Source organism: Python bivittatus, unplaced genomic scaffold (genome assembly GCF_059951505.1).
Source record: "Python bivittatus isolate LINGU-HERP-01145 unplaced genomic scaffold, Pbiv_v1 ctg000020_np1212, whole genome shotgun sequence".
NCBI classification, from domain to species: Eukaryota; Metazoa; Chordata; class Lepidosauria; order Squamata; family Pythonidae; genus Python; species Python bivittatus.
Window position 1 is genome coordinate 23353903 of NW_028277030.1, and position 21759 is coordinate 23375661.

General features: G+C 42.8%; 2 long non-coding RNA genes across 2 annotated transcripts; one reads left to right on the forward strand and one right to left on the reverse strand.

Moving 5' to 3' along the window:
• Positions 1-2037: 2037 nt before the first annotated feature.
• On the reverse strand, positions 2038-7826 carry LOC148217005 (uncharacterized). The gene is made up of 2 exons (XR_015795244.1): positions 7485-7826; positions 2038-3001 (listed from the first exon to the last, which is right to left on the reverse strand). It is a non-coding gene; the product is annotated as an uncharacterized LOC148217005 (long non-coding RNA).
• On the forward strand, positions 4951-18539 carry LOC148217006 (uncharacterized). The gene is made up of 3 exons (XR_015795249.1): positions 4951-5274; positions 12735-12821; positions 17359-18539. It is a non-coding gene; the product is annotated as an uncharacterized LOC148217006 (long non-coding RNA).
• The last annotated feature ends 3220 nt before the right edge of the window (positions 18540-21759 follow it).

A 21759-nucleotide genomic window follows, 5' to 3' on the forward strand; every position in this document is an offset into this window, starting at 1 on the left:
AGCCTACCCCAGTGAAGATGAGAAGCTGTCCCCACCCCAGAGTTGGCTTGAAAGAAGAGCTGCCATTTCTCAGCTCTTCGGACACCCAAAACCTCTCTCTGTTTTGAAAGAGGAAATCAACCTGAAGTTAACTTACTCAGAAGATGCTGACTTTAATTTATATTGCATTCATATATTGGGGGCTATGAGTTATGGCCATCGCTCTTGAGCAAAGATCTTGCTGATTTGGTTTGATGCTGGTGAGTTAAAAGCAGAGGGATTATTCCATCTTGAGCAAGCATGTCATTCAGCTACCCAACTTGGACTCTGGCCATAGTTTAAGTGTTAACATTCCTCACCTGAAAAACACTTTAGGGAATTATTTATGAGCTCCAGTTGTCAATGACTTCCTTTAAGAATGAGCTGAATGGAAGCACCTCCTGTGGTGCTTTAGCCTATATACCATGTTGGTCAGTACACCCAATAGCTTTCTCCCAACAGCAGGAGTCGTGTTTTCATTGCTGTCAACGGAAGGAAAAATATGCATGCCTCTATGAGGTTGGTCATCGGATTATTCCAACATAGCCAATCTTAGGGACTGTTGTTAGGCAAGAACTCTTCAGTAACTATGGCTGGGGGTCTAGGCAAGTCTTGCTGCCGAAGGTGCTTCCCCTCTCCCCTGCTGAAACATAGGATATTGCATGGAAAGCTGGGGCTCAGCTATTTATCTCAAGGGTACAGACTAGGACCACGACAGGTGCTGGGACCAAGTTGGAATTGTAGGACCGTTAGACCAGAGGGTTTTCTGGATTGTGACCTGGCAACAGCTTAGGTAGGACTAGTAAGTCCCAGTGAACTCATATCAGTTTACTTCTGAATAGATATAGAGGCCAGAAGATTCAGGAAAATTGCAAATAGGTATCAGGATCTTATATGTCTCCATGCCAGAGCCTCAGAAAGGCTTATGACACAGAGTGAACCAACTGTTTCAGCAGCCGAGAAACTAGCAGGATTCCTTAACATGAATAGGGATTCTGGGATCCAAAAACAACCGGTCAGAAATTCTGACCTGATTTGGAAAAGAGAATAGACATATAATTGTGAGCTCATACACATCTCCTGGGTGCTGTAGTGTGAAAATGACCCTCTTATAATTTACCACAAGCATTTCCTCACAATGGAACCTCCATCTCCTTGCCAACCCATTGCTGAGGCAGACTGAAGTCTGGCTAAGGTGTTCCAGCATAAAGCTACACTAGAAGAAGACATCCCATGTGGACATTCTAGGTCTCATAGGAGCAGAGCCTTCAGAGGTCAGCAATCTGTTGGTCTCCAATTGGTCCTCTGCTGGACTGCCCCACCTTCTGTCCCACCACTGGGCTCTGCACCTCCATGGCTGTTTTCACTGTGGCTACCAGAGGGCCAGATACCTCACTAGCACTGTCTGTTTATGTCAGCTCTTCAAAGTAGACCAGATTAGGAAACCAAAATCATGCAGGCCAATACTATAAGGTTATAGTAACAAAATATTATACATAATATTATAACATACAATATTGTAAGGTTACAGTGACAAAATCTTTCAAGTCTGAATGTACTCCCCCCCCCCCTTCCTTTATCTGTGGGAGAAATAGGGAGGGTCTTGTCTGAGATGTTTACTCAGATTACAGTTCTGTCCTGCACTAAAGTTTCTTTTGACCACTGTCTTGGTAGCAGACAATGCTTGTCTTCTTCCTGTCCCCCAAGGTCGTTCTTTCTGTCCATTACAGTTTCTTCTAACATTCGTTGTTCAGCCATGGGAATACTGATCTTACTGAAGTCCAACCACAGGCTGACAGGTTGATACTCCCATAAATAAGCAAAAATAAAGAAAGCATAATTTCACCCAGCATCCTTTTTCTCCCATTGGCAGATGAAGAGAGGGAGCAAGTGGAGAAGAGCAGCAATTCTGAATATGGGCACATGAAAGTGTCTACACATCTGTGGGTGTATGCATGTATGCACATTATAGGAATATATATGTGCGAATTCGTGTGAAAGAGAGAGAGATAGAGTGAGAAACAAAAAAAAAAAACTATGGTAGAGAAGGTTTCTGAAACATTCTTCCTGTCCGTGTCCAGGAAGAATGAGGCAAGTCTTCTAGCCACTGCATTCCTCAAGATTCTCTTCCCATCAATATAAAGGCAGAAAGAATCTGGGCATATTTATTCTGAAGTGAGTCCAGTGTATTCAGTACAAGCATTCCCTTCAGCCACAGCAGCTTAAGAATGGGGATGGGGCGTGGTAGTGGGGAATGTCAGATGGAAAGAATCTTATAATAGGCCAGTTTTGTAAGCAAGAAGGCTTGTTCCAACTGGGAAAGAGGGAGTGCCACACGGTTCAGGGAGGCCCAGCAATCCTCTTCCATTCACAAGAAGAAGAGGTGCTCAGAGGCTCCCCAGATGGATGAAGGAATGCCTGAAGGAGAGAATCTCACTTTTCTGGATCTGTGAAACTCTCATTCCATTTGGGGAAGTGATCATTCATCTCCACTAACACTTGCAGCAGGAAAGAGAGGAAAGTGACACTCTTCAGTTCTCATCTGGCCAGCACCCCAACAAGCAGGAGAAACACTGAACCGTTCATAACTGGGGAAGCCCTTAGGAGGTCCCACATGGGAGCCCCTATCCCCTACCTCAGCATTTCTCTTCTTCCAGGGGCTGGAAATCATATAACGTTTCAAAAAAGCGCTATCACTAGTGCAGGGATAGTCTACTGGCAAAGTTAAGCAAGCAATGAAAATGACAGTGGGAGCAATTGGTGGCTGGTTTTCCTGCTGGTAGATGTTGGGCGGGAAGGGAAAAGTTGTCAGGGAAGCCACTAATAGCTGCTCAGAAACGATCTTGAACTGAACTGGCAGAAAACTTTTCCGGCTTGCAGCAATGGTGGCCTTGAGCCAGGCTTTCTACATCAGCATACTTTCCTCTTGACTCAAGGACAGGAGACAGGTCCATGGCCACAGATGGGAGGAAGTGTCCTGTAACTTGCAGAGGGAAGAAAAAAAAAAATCACCAGACCCAGATATAAAACAACACAAGGGGTGAGGCAAAGGAGAAAATAAAGATGACGTGATGAGAAGATCAGGAAGGGTTATAAAGGAGTTGTAGCTGCAGCCCAGTGGTGTGAGCGCAAAGGTCCAGCAAGAGAATGGAGATGGGGAGGGATCCATGACCAAGGCAGGCTGGGAGAAAAGCAGGAGTGAAGCAGGCAGGGTAAATGGGAAAACACCAATGTACCAGTTTTGAGGGGTCAGATCTGAGGCGGTGGCCACATGCATGAAGACTGTGGGTCCCAGATTGGATCTTTCTGCTTTGGGGCAACATGTTGAGGCAACTGGGTGCTCTGGAGAACCCCAAGTAATTGTTTCCAGTTAGGAAGGAAGGAAGGAAGGAAGGAAGGAAGGAAGGAAGGAAGGAAGGAAGGAAGGAAGGAAGGAAGGAAGGAAGGAAGGAAGGAAGGAAGGAAGGAAGGAAGGAAGGAAGGAGCAGGTACTGCTCTGCTCTTGTTCTCAGAGTCCCTACTTCTGAGGGAGGCATTGTCTAAGATAATCATCTTGCCCACAGCCTCCTGCTCCTCTTTTTTTTTTTAAGCCCAACTTTTGCCTGGGAAATGTTAAATATGAATCAAGCTGGTGCAGGAGATGGATGTTTCTCATGCTGTGGCCAAAACAGGCACACATTCCAGGTTTGGCATACCAGGGGGCGAGGGGAAAGAAACTCAGAGAATTTGCTTTGAAGTAGAGAAGCCACAGCCGGGAAGGGGAAAAGGCAACGTCTCGCTGCCCCCGTCCCCAACCCCCGTGGCCTCTCTCTGCTGCCTTTCCAGGGTTAGTATTGATCTTGAAATGATTCGTGAATAATGTTGTGACTTAATTCAAGACATATCCATCAAGGTCAACAAAGGGCCTGGCTGAGTTATTTATTGGTACTTTTCCCGTCACAGTGTTATGCCTCTGATTGTTTGGATACAGGTGCAAATGGCTCCGTTTCTGAATATTCTGAAGGGGAATGGATGGCTTTTTTTTGTAAATTATGTACCGCAATGGCAAATAGTAGAAAAAGCAGCTGCCTGCTTTAATTGGATTTTCAGAGAAAGTAATATTTAGAAAAATACCAACTTTTAAAACACACAAACATAAACAACCTGATAAGGCTGTCTCCTGTCTCTTTGCAGTATACAAACAGGTAGTCCTCACTTAACAACTGTCCTGTTTAGTGACTGTTCAAAGTTACGACAGCACTGAAAAAGTAACTTTATGACCAGTCCTAGCACTTACAACCATCTCAGCATCCCCATAGTCACGTGATTGAGTTTCAGGTGCTTCACAACTGGCAAGCATTTATGACATTTGCAGTGTCCCATGTTCACATGATCATTTGTGCACTTCACAGCTGACTTCCAACAAGCAGGATCAATGGAGAAACCAGCAGTAAAATTGCAAGTCGCGGTCATGTGATGTCTCACTTAACTACTGTGGGTGATTTGCTTAATGACCACAGCATATAGACTCCCCCTTACAAAGATCTTTCTTTTTAAATGATAGTCAGATTGTCAGTCTAGTCCTGCTTTAGTTGCATGCAATGGGATGTGGCTCCAGATGACAACACACATCAAAAGATACATCCATTCAGTTCAGTCAGACAGAGATGGCCAAGAAGATATAGAGCAAGGAATATATCTCCCAGACAGATCTTCTTTGATAGTTCTGAGACCCCTTTTTTAATCTAAGTTTAGTCTTACTCAACTGAATGGATTAATCTCTCCTACTCATAGGAACATGATATCTGAACCCAATCCTCTAAACCAGAGATGGGCAACCTTTTTGCTCTTTCCAACCCAATACAATGTTGAAAATAAATTATGTAAAGGGGCACAGATCACCATCTGTCTAACAGCAGGACAACTCTCTGAAAATTGAATGGAACAAGACTAAATGTGGTCTAGTGGGAGAAGCTGGTAAAAGAAATATTGAGATTGAAAGTGTGCCACATCCAGCTGGGGACTGGAGAGGAAAAGAATCCAGAAAACTCCCACAAGTATCCTGATGAGAGAGACAGTTGGGCAGCGGCTCAGAAGGCTCCCTTCTAAGCCACCTCCCTCCCGGTCCCGTGACCCAGAGTGGAATTGCTATTAAGGATTGGGAAGAATTCCAGAAGCCCCTCTCTGCAGGCTTTCATCAAGGGCCACATTCTCACTGGAGTAATGTGTTGGAAACTGTATGCCAGTGATGAGCGGAGCTGAAGAAAAGGTGAGTGGGTGAGTATGGCTACCACTCACTTTCTGAGACCATCTGACACACCGCTACTGCCAGAAATCTGAACTGATCATCTGCAGAAAAGCAATTAGGTTGAGACTGCAGGTTGCCCCCCCCCCCATATTTTATTTAAATTATGGGTTAGGTTAGCCACCTCCAATTAATCATTCCACATGTGCTGGGACTAAGATGCCAGAATACCCAAGTAGCATGGCCAAGACATTTGTAGAGCATGAGGTTAGAGCAAGTGAAGAGCCTCAAATTCTGTACTTTCCTATATTAAAGTATTATTAATATATAAATATAAATGTTACACTGTACAAACAGAATCATTACAGCAAAGAGAAGAACGCTGAATGTTAACTTGAACTGTATTATTTCAAAACATTTCAAATACAGTTTATTTTTCAACAAATAAATGTGTTTATGACATGTTTCATTATGTTCAGTCAGTTTTGCTATTTTATCTATATTCCAGATTAACTGACAGACCAGCAGGGATTTCTTTTCCAGTCAGCTGCAACGCATATCTCAATTGTAATAAGAAAATTCACAAAAACTTCCAAATCACTATTATTAATCAGAGCAATACAATAACATTATTTTTGGGATTCTGCAGCACTGACTTTACTGTAATTTAATCAAAACTCTAGTAATGGTCTGCATGAGTAACCTTACCACTCAAGAATCCTTGTGCTATTATGGGATGATATTATGAAGGGACGGTGATGATGATGATGATGACCATCACCACCTATGACCACAGTTTTTACAAGGGTATTTTGACTATGTGGAATATAAAGATGAAGAAAAGAATATCAATTTGAAGATCTGACTGATTAAATGATGTCATCCAAACCTTATAGCAGATGCTCTTAAATTAGTAAGTTTCCAATGAGAACAGGTACTTAACTGTACCCTTTCCACTGGGTACAGTTCACTCCACCAGCAGTTTGCAGGAGACCAAGTGGGCATTTTAAATAACAAAATTATGTAATCTTACAGAACAAAATTACATAAAAAGACATTATACATATTTCCAACAGTGACAGTCAGTTTGCCTAGTTCTGTGTATTTGGAGCATCCTTCTAGGGCCCCAGCATAACAGGAAGCTTGGCAGAGTTCCTGATTAAGGTTCAGCAAAACAGTTAATGCAAGTCGTGAGTACAGATAAAGGCAAATGTAGCTTGCTAGGTGTTTCACACCCATGCACACCCAGGAACACTTTTGCATATTCAGTGGGGGACTGTAATTTTAGATGTTATTATATTTTAGGTAAATTTCAGATACTACCTTACTTATACCTTAGACATAGACTGCTTCGTCTGAATTCTACCTATGGTTTTGTGCCAGGTTGCTTTATATATGTATCCTAAATATGTATTAAATGTTATCTAAAGATTTCTTACTTTTATAAGTGAACATAGCTCACTCATGAACAAACTTCTTGTACTGGTCTAAAACTGTAATAAACTCTATCTATCTATCTATCTATCTATCTATCTATCTATCTATCTATCTATCTATCTATCTATCTATCTATCTATTCAGTGGAGGACCCAGAAGGCTTTATCAGGCCCCTGATTAGTTGCCCTAAAAGTCATGTGTGAGTGAATTCTGGTTGGCGGGTCAGAACTAAGGGAACCCTAGCAGTAAAATGCACTATATAATGCTAGTGCTGCATTCGGGCAGGATTATGTACCTAAATACAACATTGGGTACTTGTGGTGATCGTAATTAGGGATGTCAGACTAATGCAACCCCAATTCGCTTTACTTCCCACTTTGCAAAAATCAATTTCCTCTCCAGGAGGTTTTCCTCTTTCTCTCTTTTTAATTTAAATGCCTTTTGTAAAAATATATTTTTTTAAAATCCACATCGCTCTTGATAAATAGAAAGATATTTACATGATTTAAAAATACTATTTCATTATTCTGAGGTAGCAATGACGTTTTACAAACATAGGAAGTGCCAGCTGGCTGGGGAATTCTGGGAGTTGAAGTCCACCTGTCTTAAAGTTGCTGAAGTTGAGAAACACCGATGAAAGGACAGTGGCATTTATATAAGCAGCTGCTGATCCGGCGGTGGTGTATGGTACCATTATATTTCCAGTAGCGTCAGGCCCTCCCTGGATTATGAAGATCACCTGGTGAGTCTAGGCCAGCCCCCGCCACTCTCTCCCTCCTTGTCTCGCTTGCTCGGTGTAACCTACCTCACAAGCTTGTTGTACAGATGACATGGAAGGAGTCCTGAGCTGTGGGGTGGGGCAGGAGGAGGATGCATCTATCGCCCCCAAAGAGCAGGCACCGTGTTTAGTCATGCTTTAGATGAAGGACTGAGAGGAGCAGTCGGTCTCCTCGTCCGCGCCCCCGGTGCTTTGGGAACGGCTTCCTCCGCCCTGCATCCCTTTGTCCGGCCGGCCAGCTGATCCCAGGCCCACAATGTCCCCTTTTACTGATAGCCAGAATGGCTGCTCGGTGGCTGCTGCAGGGAGGGGTGGAGGCGGGCGCGCCATCTGTTAGCAGAAATGTAACTGGCTGGCACCAAGGGCTGAACGCCGCCAACCGCACCCCCACCCAGACAAAGGAAAGCGCCCAGAGCAGCCGCGTGTGCAAAGGAGGCTGTGCCCCAGCCGCTAATCTTGCTCTCCAGCAATTCATCTGCAATGCAGATCCTGCCCATTTTCCTGCTGGGGCAGCAGCCGGCGAGATGCTGATTAAGGGGATTCTCGCGGCCTTGGCGGGAGAAGGAAGGATAAACGGAGGAGAAGGCTTCGGCAGCGGGAGGAAAAGAGCTGGATTAAGGAAAGCAGGCCCTGCGAGAGGCAGAAGAATGGGCACAGTGTGCCTGAAGATAAACTGTACAGGGTTTCTATGAAGACATTAGGAAGTTGTGTTAGTTTCTGCTAATCCATCACCTGTCAAGGGGCTGTTTCAACAGGCCTGAGATTAAAGAAAGCACCATTGTCTATTGTCTTGATTACTGGTCATTCTGGAGCAGTTCCCACTTCAGAGCCTTGAAGTTAATCCCAGTTTAGTAGGGGGGCTTTCAAGCAAAACATTCCTTTTAACTGCTGCAATTTTGTAACACGAAAGAGAGCGAGTGGGGGGCGGGGGGCAAGGAGGGAGAAATCATTTTGGGGGTAGACTCTCCGCTGAGCTATCTTCCTGATCACACTGCTGGTGTGCGAGGCCAGCAGGCCTAATCTTTTCTCCATCAGCGGCAGGGCAGTGGGGCCACTTTGTACTCTGTCCCCCTCTCACACCAAGGAATCCCCAGTGGGATCGTTGCAATTATGGACTGTGAAAAATCTTCACACCACTTCCTGAGCAGTCAAGATGGGGGGTGGGGGGAGAACCACTCTGAAGTGCCAAAGATCCGCTACAAAAAGTACAGAACTGAGACAGCTTGGAAACGTAAGCCTGTTTAGCTCTTTGACCCACAGAGTTTTCCCCTTTTTACCTATATTATTTTAACCCAGTTTTTTTCCGAACCAGGAATTGACACGCAGCATCCTTGCCCCAAGGGAACAATGCAGTCCACACTAGAACCTGTATGCCTTGCAGTAGTCATTTATCTTATTTTGTTTTATGTTAAAAATGGCTCTCAGCCTACTACTGTACCTGCTGTTTTATGACAAAATTGTAAGGCGAAACTGGTTTTCTTGGGAGTAAGTCACATATAAATCAGTGCAACTTACTTCTCTGGGTAGCTAAATTCATAACCCGCCCTTTCCATTCACTGTCGTTGACAAATGTAGAAATATGAAAGAAAATGATTGACGAGTTCATATCTTCAATTGGAAACAACATTCTCCCAGTTCAGTAACAAATGAAGTTCCAAGGTAGTCAAGGACAGCCCTCCACACCCTAATAAGTTGCATATCTGTTGCAAGTACAATTTCTAGCTTGCCTCTTCAGCACAGTTCGATAGGAGCTGTAATCTGAATATATTTGGAGGGTATCAGGTGGATGCACAGAATTAAGGTGTGGTTAGGAACAGACAGCTAAATCTGGGTTAGGGTGAGAGATTGGGGGGAGTCTGGGAAAGAATTGGGAGAACAGATATAAACCATCAAGAGATAGAAGGCATGTATGTCGGTGGTTCATCTCATAAATGGCAACTCGGCAATTTCAAATAATTCAAGGAGATTCCTCCGTAGTGAATGCACTAGAAACGATGCTAGAAAATTGCTCTGTACTTTGTCCCATGCATTGCTGCCCCCCCCGCCCCACATCCTCTGGGTGTGTTTCCTGCTCCACTTTCAAAGTAGTGTTTACATGCTTCGGTTGCCCCAAGCACTGCTATTCATTTTGTCTGCTGTGCTTTGCTTTCTTCTCGGCCAACTCCAGTTTGACTATTTTATAGAGTCAGGAAAGCCCCCTCATCTAATTTTCCTCAATAAAATCTGCTACTGGGGCTGTTGCAGCAGATCTTTCCTATGAGCATAATGGTTAGAACACTTGCCTAACACAGAGAACTTCTTTTGTTCAAAACTCAGCAGGATTTAAAAAAAAAAATTACTATTTTTCTTTCCCTGAGCTACCAACTTTTCTGCTGGGCTGTTTTATTTTTCCCTTTAAAAAAATATGTCCACTGTCTACTGTAAAAATGATGAAATGGTACACCGGTAAACTTATTTATAAAAAGCCAAAATAGCCCACCAGAAAAGTAGGTGGCTTTGGAAGAAAAACAACAATATTTCTGCTGGGGATATTCTACAGATTAGATAAATGCTATAACCACTATGCTAGTGAAAAAAAGCTTGATATAATGGGCTCTGCAACAGACTTTATTCAACAAAATAAAGCAAACAAGATTTTTTTTATTTTAAATCTGGTTCTTGTGTCTGCATATATGTGCATTTTTGTTATTTCAATTTTGCATATATAAGCTTAATTTTGTATAGATATATTCCTATCTATCATCTACCTATCTATCTATCTCCAGGTTCTCCTGTCTCATCAAGTTCTTGAGTATGAGAATCTGGAGAAGTACCAGGCCTGAAAGAGGAACTAGAGAGGATGTGGAAAGTAGAGGCCAAAGTGGTCCCAGTCCCCTAAGCTGGGAGAGTGGCTCCAACAGAGCCCAGGAACAACCTCAGAGCTCTCTGTCCAGAAGAGGGCAGTGCTAGGAACAGCTCAGATACTGCGCAGAACCCTCCAACTCCCAGGCCTCTGGTAGAGGTCCCGAGATTGAGGAAGACACATACCACCCATAGGGGTGAGAGGGGATTTTTTATATATATAGGCGTGTGTACATGCAAAGGTATATATGTATGTATGTCCAGTAAGACCCACCCACAGGAAGGGAATCAATTGGCTTTCCTGCAACACAAAGTTGGGAGGGCACCACAACAAGGAAATTATCCAGTAGGAAGGCCTGGTATCCTGTAGTCTGAAGGGAATATTTTTGTAAGTGCTACTAATGGGTATCAATCTGGACAGGATTTTCTTAAATCAGTTTAGAGTCAAGCCTAGCAGAGGAGCAGCTTTAGAATAAGATGCAACTGTGCCTTTATGGAGGAACTACAACTCTGCTGAAACATGTTTAAAAGAAAAAACAAAGTCCCAACCCATCCTCATTATCCTAGCTTTTCTGGTCACTAACATTTCTGCCTAGCAACCTGTTGTATTTTTAGAGCAAAGTACTTGTGACAGTAATATCCTGTTGTCTCCTAGGAAAAATGGATCTTTTTTTTCCTTTTCTTGCTCTCTGGTTATCCATTTCCTCCATGTATTGATTACAGATTGAGACAGGATGCAAATACATCTGTCTCAGGTAGCTTGATGAGTGCAACATTTTGCAAAGCAGCACTCTCCTTGGAGACTCTTCGGGTGGGTGGTGAAGCCTCTGTGCCCAGGGCAAGAAAATGCATGCTTTGTCCATGGAATGGGAGGGAACAGATTTCTTTGACGAAAAATAATGTTCAGAAATATTTTCCACACAATAATGGGTTGCTACCCATTAACCTCAGAAGAGTATCTCTGCAGTGGCGTAACAGAAGTCCAGCTAGTCACTCCCATCACATGAAAGGAAACACTTCAATCCTGCCTGTCACTAAAGCAACCATGCAATACATCTAAAATGGTTCGTTTTTTAATGTAGCCCCTCCTTGTTGCCCTGCAGCTCATCCCCAGACATACAGAATTTGAATACAATGATAATTAGTTGCTGCTTTTGGTCAAACTTTATATTGGTCAGAATTTTGTATTCGCAACAATGAACACTCTCATGAGGAAGCAACAGACGGGTGGGTGCATAGGTTATGGGCCCTTGCTTTGATTATTTGCCAGGGGAACATAACATTCATAACGTTGTTTATGATTAATAGAAGTGCAGCTGCCTCAGCAGTTAGGTGTTTGCCAAGCAATGCAAAGCAGTAGTGGTGAAGGCACCAGGCTAGAAACCAGGAGATCGGGAGTTCTAGTCCTGCCTTGGGCACAAAGCCAGCGGGGTGACTTTGGGACAGTCCTTCTCTCTCAGCCCTGGGAAGAAGGCAACAGCAAGCCACTTCTGAATATCTTGCCAAGTCGCCGGAAGTCAACACTGACTTGAAGGCATAAATCCATCCATCCGTCTAGCCACCCACCCACCCAAATTGGAGGACAGAGAGCAACACAGAGATCGGGCCGGCAGTGAAGGAGGCAAGGGGGTCTGACTGACGAAAGCAACAGTGCAGCATTACAATGCAAGACCTCCCTCCCCTCCCACACCATTTTCTACAAGCGTTGCAATATTGCACGTAACAATTTGCCAGTTGGAGGAAAGCAGAAAAATCCTGCAGTCACTGCTGTCTGAGACATCCAAAGGGAAGATCTCATTTGAATAGCAATAGGCTCAATCAATGGGTCATGCAGAGACACAACAGACAGTTGTAACTCTGTGAGAGAGAAAAAAGCACTTTATCCACATTTTCCATACCATACATAATTTTATATATCTCTGTCATGCCTTCCATTACTGACTCTTGCTCTAAGCATAAAATTGCTGTAGCCTTTCTTCACAGAAGGATAGCTTAAGTCCTCTAATAGTTTTGGTTGTCTTGTTTGCATTTTCAGTAGCAATTATTGAAGCAACATTAATTACATGCCGAAAATGATATTTCTTTCATTTTATTCCCCTGACCGTGACATTTTCCTGAGCTGTATAAGTTTCTTAATTGGGGATATTGTTATTTATATGTACATATTTCCTAAAAAAATCAGAAGAAGAGGCAGTTTGAAATTCCTTCTTCCTAAGCACCTTTAGAGATATCTAAGGAACACCCTTCCCAAACTGATCTGATTTTTTTCAAGTTTTTTCCCTTAGAGTCACTATGATGGTGTATGCAATTTTCAGGCACGTTCACTTAAAAATATGTAAATCAGAGGGTAATGGACCATTTTGGAATTCTCAGATTAAGAACTCTGGACTTAGTATGCATGGAGTCCATGATGAAAATATTGTTTTATTTCAATAGAAAGAACCTGCTCCAACAGATGTAAAATTCTGGTTTGAAGATAAGTGCTCCTTCTCTGGCTGTGGTTTGGTTTACTGGCAATGAAAGGTAATTATAAAGCTTCAGATTTCTGATTTGGACCAAAATCAAAGAAGGTGGTCATTGAAGTGACCAGAGTTGAATCAGATTGCTTTCCAAATCATCAGAGCCGAACCAAACTGAATCTACTCTCCTTTCATATCTAGGTTACTTTTTATTTTTATTTATTTATATCCCTTCTATCTCACTTTTCTACCCTGTTCAAAGAAATGTCTTATCTTCTTGACAGTCATACTCTAAATAATGCTTTGTAAGTAAGTATGCTGTGTTTATTAACGAAGCGATCCTGCCCTTAATTCAAGCAAGGGTTCTGCCTTAGGATCAATCTGTACATGTTATTAAGTCCATAGTATATAGCTGACCCTGTTCCTTTCATCTTTAATAGAAGTACAGGTAGTCCTCATTTAGCAACTGCCTCATTTGGCGACTGTTCGCAGTTACGACAAACAGTAACTTTGCAGCCAGTCCTTGCATTTATGACCTTTGCAGGTCTGTTAAGCAAAGGAAAGCTGAAGTAACATCATAAGCACAGTCATGGTTTTATTTAGTGATGGCTTTGCTTAACGATCGAGTTGCCGGTCCCAATTATGGTTGCTAAATGAGAACTACCTGTGTACAGAATCCTAGATTCAGTTGGGATGACTATGTATGTATGTACAAGGGCTTTAATATTCTGTCCCACCTGCTTCATTTCTGAATTCTACCCCTCCCCCCAAACATACCTATGGGAGGTTCTTTTTCTTTTATTAATTTTGGTGGGTTTCTGGGAGGGAAGATTAAAAAATGAAGCAGCTGAGAGGGAGAGTTTAAAGCTCCCCAACCAGTATACAGTGATTCCAATCCCAACTGGAAGCATCATAAGAGAAGCTGGGTCAGAAGACATATGGGACTATCTGCCTCAGGTACCATGGTCCATTGCCTAGTCCTAGCCAAAGATCTATCCAAACCCTGACTTATATTTATTATGCACAAATAAAGAGATGTTTAAAGGTGTTCAGGTAAACACTATGGAGGTAAAAAGACTGTAGAAAATATTTGCAATAGGCTAGATCATCCCTTTCATTGTTCAATCCCAGTGTCGTTGGGTCAGGAGAGAGATGAAAATCATTGCCCATGGCTTTTTAAGAACAATAAGCTCAGACAATGTTTTATGACCTCAGTATGCAAAATCTAGCTGAATCTTAACCTGAGGTGTCATGTGCAGCTCTCTTCATGTCAGCTAAATGGACTGTTTGGGGATTTCCGCTGAAAGGCTTGACTAAAGCAATCTCAGGAATGCTGGAGAGGTCAATTGCATGGATCCTGGTCTGACTTTTCTCCTGAAGATGAGAGGGCTGCTGCAATCCCTGTGTTAACAGTCAAACATTTGTTAAGGAAGGATAGAGAAGGATCAAGAAAGGCCATCTTTTCATCAGCCGTCATTGCTTCATTTTACATCACTCACCCTAACCTGCTAAAGGCATAATGCCAGCAAATGATGTTCCTTAATGTGTACAGGGCATTAAGTTCCCCTAGCTGTGTTATCCTCCTCTCTCATCAAGTATCACCAACTGGAAGGAAAACATACCACAATCAGGCTCCTTAACATGGGATGGGGCTGGGAAGGAGAAGAATTGTGGCAGATGGCTACAGTGACAGTTTCTGCCATTTGTTAACATTTGCTTTAATGACACTCAACTGTTTTGCATGAGAGTATTCCAAGGGAATAGCACTACTCTGGAATAACACTACATCTGTATTCAAAGGCATCTCAAAGAACAGCTGACAGGCACAGGGAGCATTGCACCATGAAACAGCAGAGAGAGGGAGAGGGAGGGGGGGTGAGAGAGAGAGAGACTTTCCTGCTTCATCAGACAGCCTACACCCTCACTGTCAATTTAGTCAACTGCTTTTCAGGCTGATCCAGGCCTCTGAGCTTGGACACCAGGTGAGAGCAGGAGAAAGTAGGATTTTAAGGCCTGGGTTTTCCTGGTACCCAAAGGAGAATGGCCTTGGATGACAATGCCCAGTGACTGGAGGGGAGGGCCATGGCCCCACCAGGCCATTGTGGCCAGTAGGTGATGGATAATCCCACCTGTGAGTGCAGAAACAGCTGACGGGTCGAAGTACCTCAAAATATAGCAATGACAAAACTGCCATGCCTGCTTAATAAGGACCACACTACTTTCGCACTAGAACAACTAAGAACGATTTTAAGCTGTTGGGGGTGAAATAAAGCAATGTCACGAAGACGTGGCAATGAAAAAGAAATTCTTGGGCATGTTTATGCCATGACTGAGTGCAAGGGGGACAAATGTACCCTGACTTAGTCCTGTTGAATTCTACTCCACATCCAACTCTGCTTATTTTTTTCCACATTAGTCAAGGTTGGCTAGGTGTTGCCACTTGTTGTAGGCTTAAACACACTAGGCCACTGGTATTTATATTTTTGTCATTTTTAATAGTTTCTTAATCATTTAGCTTCTCTGTCAATGAAAATTTACAAGCCCAATGACTGTTTCTTCCTCTCCATCTGCTCTTGATTCAAGTCTGCCACAGCCATGCCTATACTATCTGTGGCATCCTTCCCCTTTATCTCCAAGAGATGTTCCTTCACACAGAATAATCCAAACAATTCCTTTCCCCCTCAAACTTCCTATGTTCTCAGAAAGGTCAAAATGTAGGCCTGAAATTACCTGGGGCCTGACAATATTTATTTATTTGTTTGTTTGTTTGTTTGTTTGTTTTCAGACTTGTATGCCGCCCATCTCCCCCAATGGGTGACTCTGGGCGGCTCACAATAATAAAAAAGAAGAAAAAACACAGGTCTCTCCAAACATGGATACAATCTATAAATAATTAAAAAACATATATTAAAAATGCCCTAAAAACCTCCTATGATTTTAGCCCTAAAAAACCTGTAAGATGCTGGGGGGGGGAGACAACCCATCACCCCACCAGCCATCTCCACAGGTGCGGGCCCCCCTCTGGCCCCCAGGCCTTCTGGCAGAGCCAGGATTTGATCCCTTTCCTGAAGGCCATGAGGGAGGGGGCACACCGGACCTCAGGAGGCAGGATGTTCCATAGGGCGGGCGCTGCAGCAGAAAAGCCTCTCTGCCTAGACCCCACCAATTGAAATTCCTTGACTGGTGGGGTCTGCAACCTGCCCCTTCTGCTGGACCGAGTGGGGCAGGTAATAGAAGTGCAATAGACTCTGATGACATGGATGTAGCTCATCTTGAATAAGGTTAGTAGAGAAGGAAAGCTGGGGAGAAAGGAAGCCGTGATTTGTTGTATGCATGGGTGAACTAGCTATAGATACTGCATAGGATTACATCTCTTCAACTCAAATGTTTCTGGTACAATCTCATCATATGGAAACGATGCTCTCTGATGAATGAGTTTTTTAACAAGAAGAATGGTAGCCTTTACAGCACCATGACAGGATCTCCATTAATGACTTATAGTATCTTTTGGAGTCATCCAACCATGGTTGTACCTATTCTAATAGCAAAGAGAATAGGTTTTATATCTCACCAGTGATGCTGGGGTAATGCTGTTAAGATGCTTTTAAGTCATTAGTAGGGATCTGGCAGTGGCCTACAAATGAAACAGAGGACTAGAAGGAAGCCAGCAAGAAATGGCAAACCACCTTCATGTTGTTGCCCCCAAACTCAGTTTGGCCATAGCCATGAAGTCACCAGGAGCTTTACTTAAGGGAATTTTTCCTAGTATGAAGAGTTAACACTTAAGCATTATTTAAAAAATGGATACTTTTAAAAATAATTCTGATATACAGTGAAGGAAAGCATAAATCATGAGATATTAAATGTACATTCTGTTGTTTATAGATGCCTTTATTTAATGTGTAATTTAAAAACAAGCAGAAGCATAATCTCAGGTAACAGATGGGGATCTAATAAACAACAAGCAGTTGATTATGAGGAAAGGAAGAAATATTCTTCTCCGAGATGCCTTCTCAAACCAAAGGTTCATGCGTGGAGGAGCACATTTCTTGTGACATTGAAGCAAAACAGAGCTGAAAGTGAGGCATGGCTATATACTGTAAGCCTCTCCTTACCCCCACTCTGTGAAGATTGCAATCGATCTGCCTCAATAAGGCACTTTGCTTCATGGAAATGCATTGCTCAGCTTCATCCCCACAAAACTCCTCCCTGAGGTGAGACCCTCTGCCTCTGCAAATTAGCCACCTTGATTTGATGGAAGCGGCATATGCACATTTGCTGCAGCTTCTACTTCAGCTACGAGCCTACAGGTAGAGAAGCCCCACCAGGAGAGCCACAAAGGACAAAGCTATAAATTGGGCAGGGATGGAGAACATCCAGTTGGTACCGAACTACAACTTCCAGAATCCCTCACCATTCTTCTCAGTTGGAGTTTCTGGAAATCATAGCACAGTAACAGCTGGAGGATCACAACTTCCCTACCATAAAATTGGAGAAGAGGTTCTGAAAAGTAAAAACAATAAACACTATTATAGAAAATGCTGAACTATCCAGCTGTGATTCCCTTTTGTTGAATGTTCAAAATCAATCTTATGTTTCAGGTGCTCGAATTATCTGGGAAGAAGGGAAACCTTTTTAAAAATCCTGACCAGTGTACCAAAATGGAAAGGGGGGCTTTTAAGTCTGTCTTATCCATGAAAGGAAGAGATTCATTACAAGCCAATAAAAGCTCCTGAATCTAAAAATAATTTCTCTTTCAGTATATCCATTCCTCATGCTAATCATTCAACGGCCTGCTTCACACTAAGCTATAATGTGATTTGTTTGATTTTGGGTTAGGACATTGTGTGAACCCAGCTACTGTAGCTTCCAAATCAGGACTTGTGCTTTACCATTGTGTCTCAACACACAAAACTGTGACCTCATTTGTGACTTACAAAGGCTTGGCACGATGTGGAAATTCAGGTGTAGCTATTTAAGCACCAGTGGGTTCTGACACTCTAAACATTTCTTCCAATGACAAGTCTTTCCCCATCATGAATACCCCTACTTGGGGGGCATTTCGTCACCTTCTCAAAATCTACCAGTCTATTTAAGAAGCTGTGGTGTATATGGCTACCTTTTTCAAGATATATCTACCATTCCTCCAATGGCCAGATGGTGGTGGTGTCTGCATTGCTTTCATCAACAAAGGACATTGTTGTTATTGTTATAAAATGGGAGAGTTTATATTCTGCTGATAAGATGGGAGTGGGGTGAGGGGGGGTGCATACCAGGACTCACATTCATTTCTGTCTGACTGAACACTGTCGGCATATTGTATTTCCTGCTTAGTTACAGCCTGGCACATCTCCTTGGTGTACGGTTTATATTCCCATAACTCCCTGAACTGCGAGAGTGAACAGTTTCTGAGTGGAAGCCTTACACTGGCTTAGGGAGGAAATAGGAAGGGTGAGAGAGAAAAGTTATTGAGGATGCAGAAGGATAGCTTTATATTTCTTTCTAATGGTATTATACTTCACTCTTACTATTAAGAAAGGAGACCTGGACATTTGGAAAAAGAACAGGTAACTAGTCTGATCTAGAGGATCCTCCCAAGGCTAATGATAGCACTGCACTCCTTATTTATATACTCAAATGTGTAAATGGGAGTGTGTACAAGCAGCACAAGAAGGTGATGGAAGAAATGAAAAGTCCAGGCGTGGTTCTTCCCATGTCTTCAACCTTTCCTCCATCTGTTCTAGTGCACCTGCATAGAATACGTTGGCACTACCTCCTAGAAGAAAACAATTTGGGGGGTGGGAGGGGGTGGGTGGTGGTGGTGGTTCTTCATTAATCTGCAACCTGAAATATTTCAAACATCTTTTTGTCATACCCAGAAAGTGTTCATATTATGTCTAAAAGCAGTGCTGTTGTAAAGATCTTGCTTTTGCCATCTTAGGATGGAGGGTGTACACAAATTTCGGAATTAAAAAGCTTTTTTAAAAACTCCTTTAATATATTTGTGCTCCTTTTTGTCTCACAAGTTATTTTACCTGTGGATTTGCTTGATTATGATCCACATGCTTTTCCTGGATAAGTATACCTTGATGTGGAATTGGCCCACTTTATACACTTTATCGGTGAGCATCTGACTAGGGTAAAGGGCCTAAAAATTCTCTTATGACCCATAATGCTGTCACAAGTACATTCCAAGGTTGTATTCATTTCTCCTGAGGATTGTCATATTGCCCAGCATCACTTGTGGCAGGGAGCTGTTCCAAATGAAGCTATCCCACCGAGCAACAAGAATAAATCCAGGAATAAAGACATGCAAGTTTAGCTCTGATGCTGAATAGCATCCATAACGTTTGCAAGAAATTACAAAAAGAGTTGGCCAAACAGAGATCAAACAATTATTTAAGTCAGATTGTTCAGGGTCTTGATCATAGCCATCCTTGAGTTTCAAAAAGAGTAAGATTTTTAACAGGAAAATCAGGAAAGCAAATGTTCTGTAAGAACAATGGGGAATTGAATCTAGTCTGTGGGCTGGATTCAACCCCATTTCCTTGACAGGCTTGCTTGCTTGCTTGTTTGTTTGAATAATTTTTAGGGCCACCCATCTCCCCAAAGTGACTTTGCATGGTATACAAGGGTTAAAGCCACCACAACAAATTTTACAAAAACCCAGTGCCCAAGGCCATAACACAATTCAACTCATAAAGAATAACCACATTAGCCAGCAGAGCTCATCTAACTTCATGGCCCCAAATGCCTGGGGAACAGCCAGATCTTTAGTGCTTTACAAAAGTCTAACAGGGCTGAGACCATCCTAATTTCTGGAGGGCTGCTGTTCCATACGGTAAGTGCTGCCCTAGAGAAGACACAACTTGTATCCAATCAGGTGACATTGTTTAATAGAAGAGCCCTGGAGCATGCGCTCCATGCCCTAGATTTAGTGGGGTGAGCAGACACAATGGGGGACAGGCAGTCCTGCAAATAGTCTGGCCCTATGCCATGTAGGAATCGCACCTAGAAGTCCACCGGAAGCCAGTGCAGCTCACAGAGCCAATACAGGCGTAATGAGAAACGCCCAAAACTACCCGTGCCACTGCATTCTGGACCAGCTGCAGCTTCTGAATGCTCTTCAAGAGCAGCCCCATGTACAATGTGTTATAGTAATCCAAACAGGAGGTGACTAAGGCATGAGTCACCATGAGCAAGACCTTCCAGTCCAGGAAGAGGAGTGGTTGGTGAACAAGATGAACCTATCCAAATGTCCTCCTAGCCACAGCTACTACCTGCTCCCCAAAGGAAAGGGACTGGAGCATTCAGGAAGGAAGTATTATTTGTATTCTCATGCAAGAGGAGATGAGGAATGATGCCCCCTCACCGCCTTTTGCAGGAAAGATGCCAGAGCACAGGGTTGTACTTGTACTCCAGCTATGGAAAAAAATAGCATGCCCCAAACAAAATCACCCATTCAGTCGCTGCTGCAGAACTGCCTACAAGGGTGGTTCTTGTTCACTTCCCAATAGGGAAATGCAGAGTTCTATTTGCAGACATTGCAACTGGGCTGCCTGCAGGCGCTGCTCTTGAAGATCTTGCCTGTGCTGCATCTTCCCGCTCTGGGGAAGCTCTGGGGTGGCCAAAAAGAGCTATTCTTGCAAACCTGTGAGAAGCACTTGCTGCAGATGAAGAAAGAGATGGTGTATTGTGGGAGGAACTTGTATTGAGGCCCAAGGATCAAATGGATTGACCTGGAGAACCACATTAGGTCCTGGGCTGGAGGTTTCCCAGGGCTGTTCTACAAATAGCTGAATTTGTAGGTCATAATTTCATGATCACAGAATTTCTAACATAATTTAATTAAGAATAAGGGGCTAACACTGCCCTCATGAATACTGTCTGCATAACAAATCTAATTTATATTCTGAGTCACTAATAGCTTCTAGATGAAATTATGCCTGACTATAATAGATTCAGATATTACATGCTGGACAAAGCTGTAATCTGAACTACTCAATTGTGTACTTCTCTATGCCTTACCTTAATCCTGTCTTTATAGTCTGAAGTGTACATTTGCATGGGATTAAACAGCTAAACCAATTTAGTAATTTCATCTTTTAGCAAAAATTATTTCTTAATTGCTGTGTTGGTGTCCTAGTGTTCTGCAAAGGTGGAATTATAGGAAAGAAATTGTGTGAGTCTGATCCTTCCCCATCTATTTTAAGCAGAAATTCTGAATTCATCTTGCTAACTGTGATCATGAGGACATTTCCAAAAACACATGAAACAAGGTAGTTGTATAACCAGGGTGACTTAATACCTTTTAAATGTTCTTCTTGAATGAAATATTTTATAATACAAGAATGCACCTTTCAGCTTGAAGAATATAGTTTATCTATTTATTTATTTTTGGTTTTATATCCATCTTTCTCCAGGACCTTGAGGTCCCATTGTATGGATTACCCTTGAAACCACCCTGGGGGTAAAACGGAGAGATGGTGACTGGCCCAAATCATCCAGTGATCCACTTGGCTGAATACGGATTTGCCATTGGTCTCCCCAGTCCTTGGGTGGGTGGCTCACTTTTTCACTGACTTACTTGATCTAATAAGGTTTTTAAAAACAGCTTCATGCTTCTCTAGCTCTATATTCTAAAGCACATCATCCCTAAGTTCTCTGTTCTTTGGAAACTAATCAGCCAGAATTCTGTCAGGGCAACCCCATAAGCTGCAGTTGGAAATAAGCCTAAAGCCAGTAGCTTTAGAAGAAGTCATTAGTCAGAACAAGAGAGGAGGTCAAGACTGAGGGAAACTTAAGACAGAACAGAATAATTTGAGATATAGGAGCAGGCCAGAGTTCAGGAAGACAAGGATTAAATAGAACAGGAAAACCTGTCCATGATGATCCAATAACCAGTTAGAATGGGTAGGAATGAGTCCAAGTCTCTCCTGATCTGATATCATCCTTACAAGGTAGACCAGACTAAGAAACAAATGACATATAAGTCAGGACTA